This window comes from Staurois parvus, unplaced genomic scaffold, assembly GCF_062004578.1.
Source record: "Staurois parvus isolate SC_StPar_1 unplaced genomic scaffold, SC_StPar_1.0 ptg000187l, whole genome shotgun sequence".
NCBI classification, from domain to species: domain Eukaryota; kingdom Metazoa; phylum Chordata; class Amphibia; order Anura; family Ranidae; genus Staurois; species Staurois parvus.
Window position 1 is genome coordinate 8,259,225 of NW_028317983.1, and position 8,079 is coordinate 8,267,303.

At 43.6% G+C, this 8,079-nt stretch overlaps 1 long non-coding RNA gene across 1 annotated transcript; it reads left to right on the forward strand.

Moving 5' to 3' along the window:
* Positions 1 to 3,259: 3,259 nt before the first annotated feature.
* Positions 3,260 to 8,079, forward strand: LOC149462063 (uncharacterized). Its single transcript, XR_016312735.1, has 2 exons — positions 3,260 to 3,786; positions 5,575 to 8,079. It is a non-coding gene; the product is annotated as an uncharacterized LOC149462063 (long non-coding RNA).

Here is an 8,079-nt window from a genome sequence, read left to right on the forward strand (position 1 = left end):
CCCACAGACAAGGCTCGGCGTGCCGGCTGTGGCACGCGTGCCACGGGTTCGCCTTCACTGCTCTAGGGTGTCCGACTCTGTACACTGTACTATACTTGGCATACTCTAGGATGTCCGACTCTTTACACTGCGTTAAACTTGGCATATTCTAGGCTGTCCGACTCTGTACACTGTGCTATACTTGGCATACTCTAGGATGTCCGACTCTTTACACTGTGTTATACTTGGCATACTCTAGGATGTCCGACTCTGTACACTGTGTTATAGTTGGCATACTCTAGGCTGTCCGACTCTGTACACTGTGCTATGCTTGGCATACTCTAGGCTGTCCGACTCTGTACACTGTGCTATACTTGGTATACTCTAGGCTGTCCGACTCTGTACACTGTGCTATACTTGGCACACTCTAGCCTTTCCTACTCTGTACACTGTGCTTTACTTGACATACTCTAGGCTGTCTGACTCTGTACACTGTGCTATACTTGGCATACTCTAGGCTGTCCAACTCTGTACACTGTGCTATACTTGGCATACTCTAGGATGTCCGACTCTTTACACTGTGTTATACTTGGCATACTCAAGGATGTTCAACTCTTTACACTGTGTTATACTTGGCATACTCTAGGATGTCTGACTCTGTACACTGTGTTATAGTTGGCATACTCTAGGCTGTCCGACTCTGTACACTGTGCTATGCTTGGCATACTCTAGGCTGTCCGACTCTGTACACTGTGCTATACTTGGTATACTCTAGGCTGTCCGACTCTGTACACTGTGCTTTACTTGACATATTCTAGGCTGTCTGACTCTGTACACTGTGCTATACTTGGCATACTCTAGGATGTCCGACTCTGTACACTGTGCTATACTTGGCATACTCTAGGCTGTCCGACTCTGTACACTGTGTTATACTTGGCATACTCTAGGATGTCCGACTCTTTACACTGTGCTATACTTGGCATACTCTAGGCTGTCCGACTCTATACACTGTGCTATACTTGGCATACTCTAGGCTGTCCGACTCTGTACACTGTGCTATACTTGGCATACTCTAGGCTGTCCGACTCTATACACTGTGCTATACTTGGCATACTCTAGGATGTCCGACTCTTTACACTGTGCTATACTTGGCATACTCTAGGATGTTCGACTCTATACACTGTGCTATACTTGGCATACTCTAGGATGTCCGACTCTTTACACTGTGTTATACTTGGCATACTCTAGGATGTCCGACTCTTTACACTGTGTTATACTTGGCATACTCTAGGATGTCCGACTCTTTACACTGTGCTATACTTGGCATACTCTAGGCTGTCCGACTCTATACACTGTGCTATACTTGGCATACTCTAGGTCAGTGGTCTCCAAACTGTGGCCCTGGGGGCCAGAGGATGCCCTCTGTTTGCTTCTATCTGGCCCTTGGGACACTATTCCTCCCTCTGACACCAATAGTGGGACATTATTTCCCTCACTGACACCAACGAAAAGGCTCAATTCCTCCCAATGACATTCTTTGAGTGGCCTCCTTACACTGTACTGTGAGTACTGTGCAGAGAGATACAAAGCAGCATGTCCATGCTAACAGCAGAGAGACCTGTGTTGTTTGCCGATGCTCACTGAGTCTCGGCCGGAAAATGCAGGCCAGGACCCGATGATTGACATCCCCAGCAGCCAACAGCAATGCGGGTAGAGTGGCCCGTGCGCCTATTACCCAGAAATGCAAATCATGTATATATGTGTGTGATTTTATGCAGCCATGCTGCCCTGTAGAAGTACATGTGATGTAGGGCGTTAGGCAAGTGGTTAAGTATTGACAAATTTAGCAATTACATAAATAAGCCAGTAGTAAAAATATAACAATTGCTCTGGGCCATAATGTGTACAGGTGGGGGAGCTGAAATGATTAAAGCCCACCCCCGACCACCTTATTCTCACCTTCACAGTGCTTCCCTGTTTTTATTTTCCTGTCACTGTACCCACAAAATAACTGGTGTCAGACATTGACGTCCCGCCTCTGTCAGAAAACAATACTTTGTTCTTCAGGAAGATGGAGGTGAGACACAGATCTGGACACCGTCCCTTAACCTGGAATGAGGAATCATCAGCAATCTCTAACAGCTTAGCTTCTGCAGTTCTCCCCGAAGTGGGAGCCCCCCCAAAAAACTGACAAATTATGTAGTCCTTGTGAAAAAAGGAAACAAGAGAGCATCAAACATCAGTCTTGAAAATCCTTTCAGGGCCCAACATTCCCCCTTTGTCTGGGATTAGACAATGTAGCAAACATGTCAATTGGACTGAACACAAAATCACCCAAATAGAACTCTCCACTGGGAGAAATAAATGACATGAAATGGTGTCGGCTGTTCGGGTGACGATTGACTTATATCCAGGAGCTTTTGTTTTCAGTCCAATGGACACTTTCTTGTTACATTGTCCAAGCCTTGATGAAGGGGGATTGTTTGCCCCTGAAACGTATTGTCTGTCTTTTTGCCATCTTTTTGTCACGTGTAATTAATTGATTATGTTGGATTCTTAAGACGTAGGCTTGGCACTCTTTTGTTTTCTTGGCCCTAATAAATGGCCATCAGTCCTGAGCACTGCATCATGTTGGGAAGTCACATGCTCTCCCATACCTAGAGGTACTGAGTATTGTGCACCGGCCACTATGGGACAAGGAGTGCTGTGAATGTGGGTGGAGCACTCTCCTAGTTAGTGTATTAGGAGGTTGGGTACATTTAGTCTGGCTCCTCTAGCCAGTGGAGCAGTTTTTAATTGCTATAGCCTGTGCAGTGCATCACAGGCTTCTGGTTTAATTATTTCCGCCTGCATTCTAGAATCACAGTAGGAGGAAAGGCAGATGGACAGTCTGAATATTTATGGCGACCCAGCCAATCCCTGGGGAGGTGTGCCCAGTAGGTGGCTGGAGAGCCCATAAATAGTCTGAGGCCTGGCGCAGTGTGAGTTGGTCCTGGGCAGATTGCTGGAATGCTGTCATGTGTTCAATGAGGTCCCATCTGTGGCATAGTTTAAGGCCACTTTAAAGAGTTTCATCTGGGGACCCGGTCTGGAGAGCTCGCTGAAGTTGGAAGGGGGGTCTCCAGCTGTCCTGTGCCATTGCGAGCCTGATTCCTCCCTCACTTAAGAGTGCCCAGTGGATATTGGAAGGAGGCAGTCAGTGATCCTCTGGCATTGTGGGCCTGGTTCCTCCCTCACTGAAGAGTGCCCAGTGGATATTGGAAGGAGGCAGTCACTGATTCTGTGGCATTGTGGGCCTGGTTCTTCCCTCACTGAAGCGAGCCTGGTGGATATCGGAAGGAGGCAGTTAGTGATCCTGTGGCATTGTGAGCTTGGTTCCTCCCTCACTGAAGATTGCCCGGTGGATATCGGAAGGAGGCTGTCAGTGATCCTGTGGAATTGTGGGCCATTTCTCCCTCACTGAAGAGACCCCGATGGATATCGGAAGGAGGCAGTCAGTGATCCTGTGGCATTGTGGGCCTGGTTCCTCCCTCACTGAAGGGACCCCGGTGGATATCGGAAGGAGGCAGTCAGCGATCCTGTGGCATTGTGGGCCATTTCTCCCTCACTGAAGAATGTCCGGTGGATATCGGAAGGAGGCAGTCAGCGATCCTGTGGCATTGTGGGCCATTTCTCCCTCACTGAAGAATGTCCGGTGGATATCGGAAGGAGGCAGTCAGCGATTCTTTGGCATTGTGGGCCATTTCTCCCTCACTGAAGGGACCCCGGTGGATATCGGAAGGAGGCTGTCAGTGATCCTGTGGCATTGTGAGTACTGACCTGAACTGAGAGCCCTAGTGACTGTGTGCGGCTTCCTCTTTCCTTCGGAAGGCTCTTGTGTTTGCCCTGTCATTTGTGGTCTAGAAGAACAAAGACTGGTTAGAGAAGAAGTGTCCTCTAGTTATTTTGTGCTCCTGGGGTTGGGGTATCCCATCCCACCTTTCACCCCATCCAGGTTTCTTCAGCAATAAAAGCAGCATATGCACTACACTAAATATATTTTTTTTGTTTGAGAACATTTTCCATCTCTCTCTTTGGATTTTCCTGTTCACTATGGTCAAAAATGATGGTTTGATCCCATTATTATCAGAAATTTGAATGCTCTGTAAATGTCTTTTTCCAAATTGGTGTATGGCCATCTCTAGTGCTTCGGCCAGCAGGATGAACACCCCCCCCCCCCCCTGGCCCACAGATTATTGACATGTCTATAGAGCAGAGTTTGTACAGCCTGTCATTATGCTACTGATCTGTCACTGAGGAATTCAATTGCTGGTCTGCTAAATGGACAACATCTGTTGGCTTGGCGTTGTCAGGGCGCATTGCAATTATTGCTTGACATTTGTTATAAGTCGGCTCAGACAAGTGATTCCTCTTCATCTGGGAGAATTGCTCCGCTGTGCGGAACAATGAAAGGGGAGCTGAGAGGATTAAAGGGTCAGTAATGGGTGTAATTGAAAGGAAGGTTACTGCTAAATAACAGGGACTCCCAGACAATGTATCTGGGTGAAGTGACAGTTCTCTTTAAAGGGACTCCAGCAACAGTATACAGGAAAATGGTATGTAGGTGTCTGAAGCACTAATTCAAGAAATGGAACTTTCAGTACTAAAAATGTGAACATAAATAATGGAATAAGGCAAAACCCCCAAATCTCTAATCCAGGGGTCTCCATAGTACTACCCGTGGGGCACATCTGTCCCTCTACAAGATTTTATCCTTCCCCCAGCTAGGGTCTGTGGTGTATCCTCCATGTGCACTGATTGAGGATTAAAGCGATTATAAACACTCATTTAAAAAAAAAAAAATGACAATCATGTCTATACTTATTAAACAATAGTGCAGCGCTAATAAACTAAATCACTATAAATAATGCTACATGGGCTAAAAAATCCAAACACACCTACATGTGAAATACTGATATTGAAAACATGTAAAAAATAAAAATGAAAATATATGAAATGTGAAAAATATGACACATGTTAAAGTGACCAAATCATCTTAGTGCCCCACACATGTGCCAACAAATAATATTAGAATAAAGATAACAAACATAAATCACATGATAGTGCCACTTCAAATCTCATAAATGAACAAACGCATAAATATATAAGTCCAATATGAATAATTCAGTGATGCAACATACACATGCAATGTGCAATTGGTGCTCAATCGTGTAAATGCCAACACACTTTTCCACTCCAGCTGCAGTGCCTCCTCACCTCCTTTCTATGACCCCTAGGGGCCAAAAAGCTTTCAGAATCACCCTAGATCCTCAACAATCCCATCTGGTAAACTTCCTTAGTTCTCCTATTAAGCCTTCTCCACCTTTTCTCCTCTGTGACCTTTGGGGTCCTTTAAGCAGAATTTCTGTGAAATCTCATTCACATATTAGTGAGCAAAAAAGAGATCCTCCATAGTGTAGTAAATCAAGCTTGCAGTTCGTTTATTTGTATTTTACATTGTTTTTTACATTTATATTTTTTAAATTTATATTGCTTATTTAAAATGGTTAGTCCTTCCAAAATTGATATATTTTTTATTCTTTTACATAAAACCAGAAACCACCAAACTCTGCACTTTTGGTTTCACCTCCGATATCAATTTATCTGCTGAGTACCCTCCAATTACCTTTTGAGGCGATAGTGCAGAAAATCTAACCAAATCCAATGCAATGATCCCCTGAAGACATCATAACAGACAAAGCGTGCTGGGTGGAGCCTCGCTAACTACGGCTGTTTATGTCACCTCTGGTGACGCAGGTTCCAGTGTCATGGAATGCACGGAGCCAATGGAACCCTAAGCTGAATTCTTATTATTTGCATGCTGGTGCATTGGACTGTTTTTTAAATCTAATAAAAGCGGTATTACACTATTGGGAGTCCTCTTTTTATGATGGAGCTGCCGGGAGCTGGTGGAGAGTCGGGGGAGAGCTAGAAGGAGAAAGCTGTGGAGGCATGACACAAGCGCAAAAGACCTTCTTATGTATGTATGGGGTTCCATGAGATCTGGTGAGTGGCGCCCACTAAGGGGTGCTGGAAGGTGATACACGAGCACTAGAGTGATTGTGGAACAAGTCCCTGGTTCAAGAGGACTTTATTGCAGTCACCATTATATGCATTTCAAGAGCACTTTATTTTAAGAACACTGTATTGCAGTTATGGTTATATGCATTATTTAATGAACTACAACATCTCTGAAAGATACACAAGAGAAGAATTAGACCGACATTTTAGTATTGCACTTTATGAGTAATCTACCTCATTACTGTACTTTAGGATAATGCACTTTGTTTTTTGCATGTTTGTAAAGAATTATATATGTGGAGTATTTTTTGGAGTATATTTATTGTATAAGGTTTGGGGTATTTAATCTAAATGTGCTGCACCATTTTTGGTTATGATATATTTTTTAGATGTTGGGAAGTTATACCTTTCAACAATTTTCTTGTATCTCTTTGGAGACTCTTTAGGTGAGATATCTGCCTTGTGTTCCCAGGTCTGCACAACTGCTGTAGCCATTAAAAGGCTTCCCACCCAGACCAGGATGAGTTAGAACCTGCCAACATGATTAGGAACATTCAAAACTCCAAAATGTGAAGAAACAGAGCCAGGAACTACAAAAGAGACGCCCCATGGCTGGAGTCATCAAGAGATATAGGAAGCCAGTGGGCCAGTCCAAACAAAACTGGTATTTATGTTTTTAGTAAATGTTGGGGAGTTATATCCTCCAACATGTTCCTTCTATTTATTTGGATATTCTATTGGTGGACCTTCTGTCTTGTTTTCTCAGGTCTGCATAACTGCTGTAGTGGCTATAAAGCTTCCCACTCAAAACAGGATGAGCTTCATCCTGGTCAGGAACACTCTAAACTCCGAAATGTGAAGGGACAGAATTTGGAAATACACAAAAAACCCCATGGGGCAGCACAGTGCCTAAATAGTTAGCACTCCCGCCTGGCTGTACTAGGGTCGTTGGTTCAAATCCCAACCATGGCACCACTTGCCTGGAGTTTGCATGTTCTCCCTTGCCTGCGTAGGCTTCCTCCGGGTACTCCGGTTTCTTCCCACACTCCAAAGACATGCTGGTAGGTTAGTTGGAATATGTCTAAATTGGCCCTAGTATGTATGAGTGTGAGTTAGGGACCTTAGATTGTACAACCCTTGAAAGTTAGGGATTGATGTGAATGTACAATATATATGTAAAGCGCTGCGTAAATTGATGGCGCTATATAAGTACCTGAAATAAATAAATGTCTTGAGTCATCAAGAGATATGGGAAGCCAATGGGTGAACCCCAGCCTGGCAGATTTCATCCATAATTGAAATATCATTTTCTCCCAAGCTCAGACCAGTTTTGAAAGGGCATACTGTATGTTGACGACAAGGAGGCGACAATGTGGGAGATTGGGTAACTTACATTGTATGTGAGTGTATAAGTGTATGTAGCTTTTGGAATACAGTGTTTTCTCTTGGATCCAAAGTAGCTGCTATTCTTTCTACCCCATCCTCACACTTCGCTCTACTCACTTTGTCTATGGACACTTGCCCGGTTCAATCTAGAACTGTAGTTTCCCATATTCTGATGTTGGCTTGTCTAACTATGACTTATAACTAGAAATCAATGAACTCCTAATATATTAACTCCTAATAGATCCATAGAGTTCATTTCCATTTTACCTATGAGATGTTCCTTGTGTTTAGTAACCAAGGCCTTAAGGCTTTTAATGCTAAGTGGTCAATTTGGGACCATATGTTTAATGTTTTAGGAATGTAGAGAAAATTGTGGACTCTCTAAAGCTCCTTTATCGGATGTTTCATGACCAATGGTGCTTGTTGAAAGGGTTTTCCTTATTCTTTTCTTTAGGTTGTTTGTGTAAACTGCGCAATTTACTTTTGATATGCTATACTGTACAACTGAGATAGCTGTACATCCCTTAGATAACCTAGTTTACCACAGATATGAGTATTGTCTACAATTTTTGTATCATTCCTTTGGTTTTGAAGATTTTGATGGATAATGCTGTCTGTACCTATGATTTAATAATAAAAAACTACTTAAAAGTG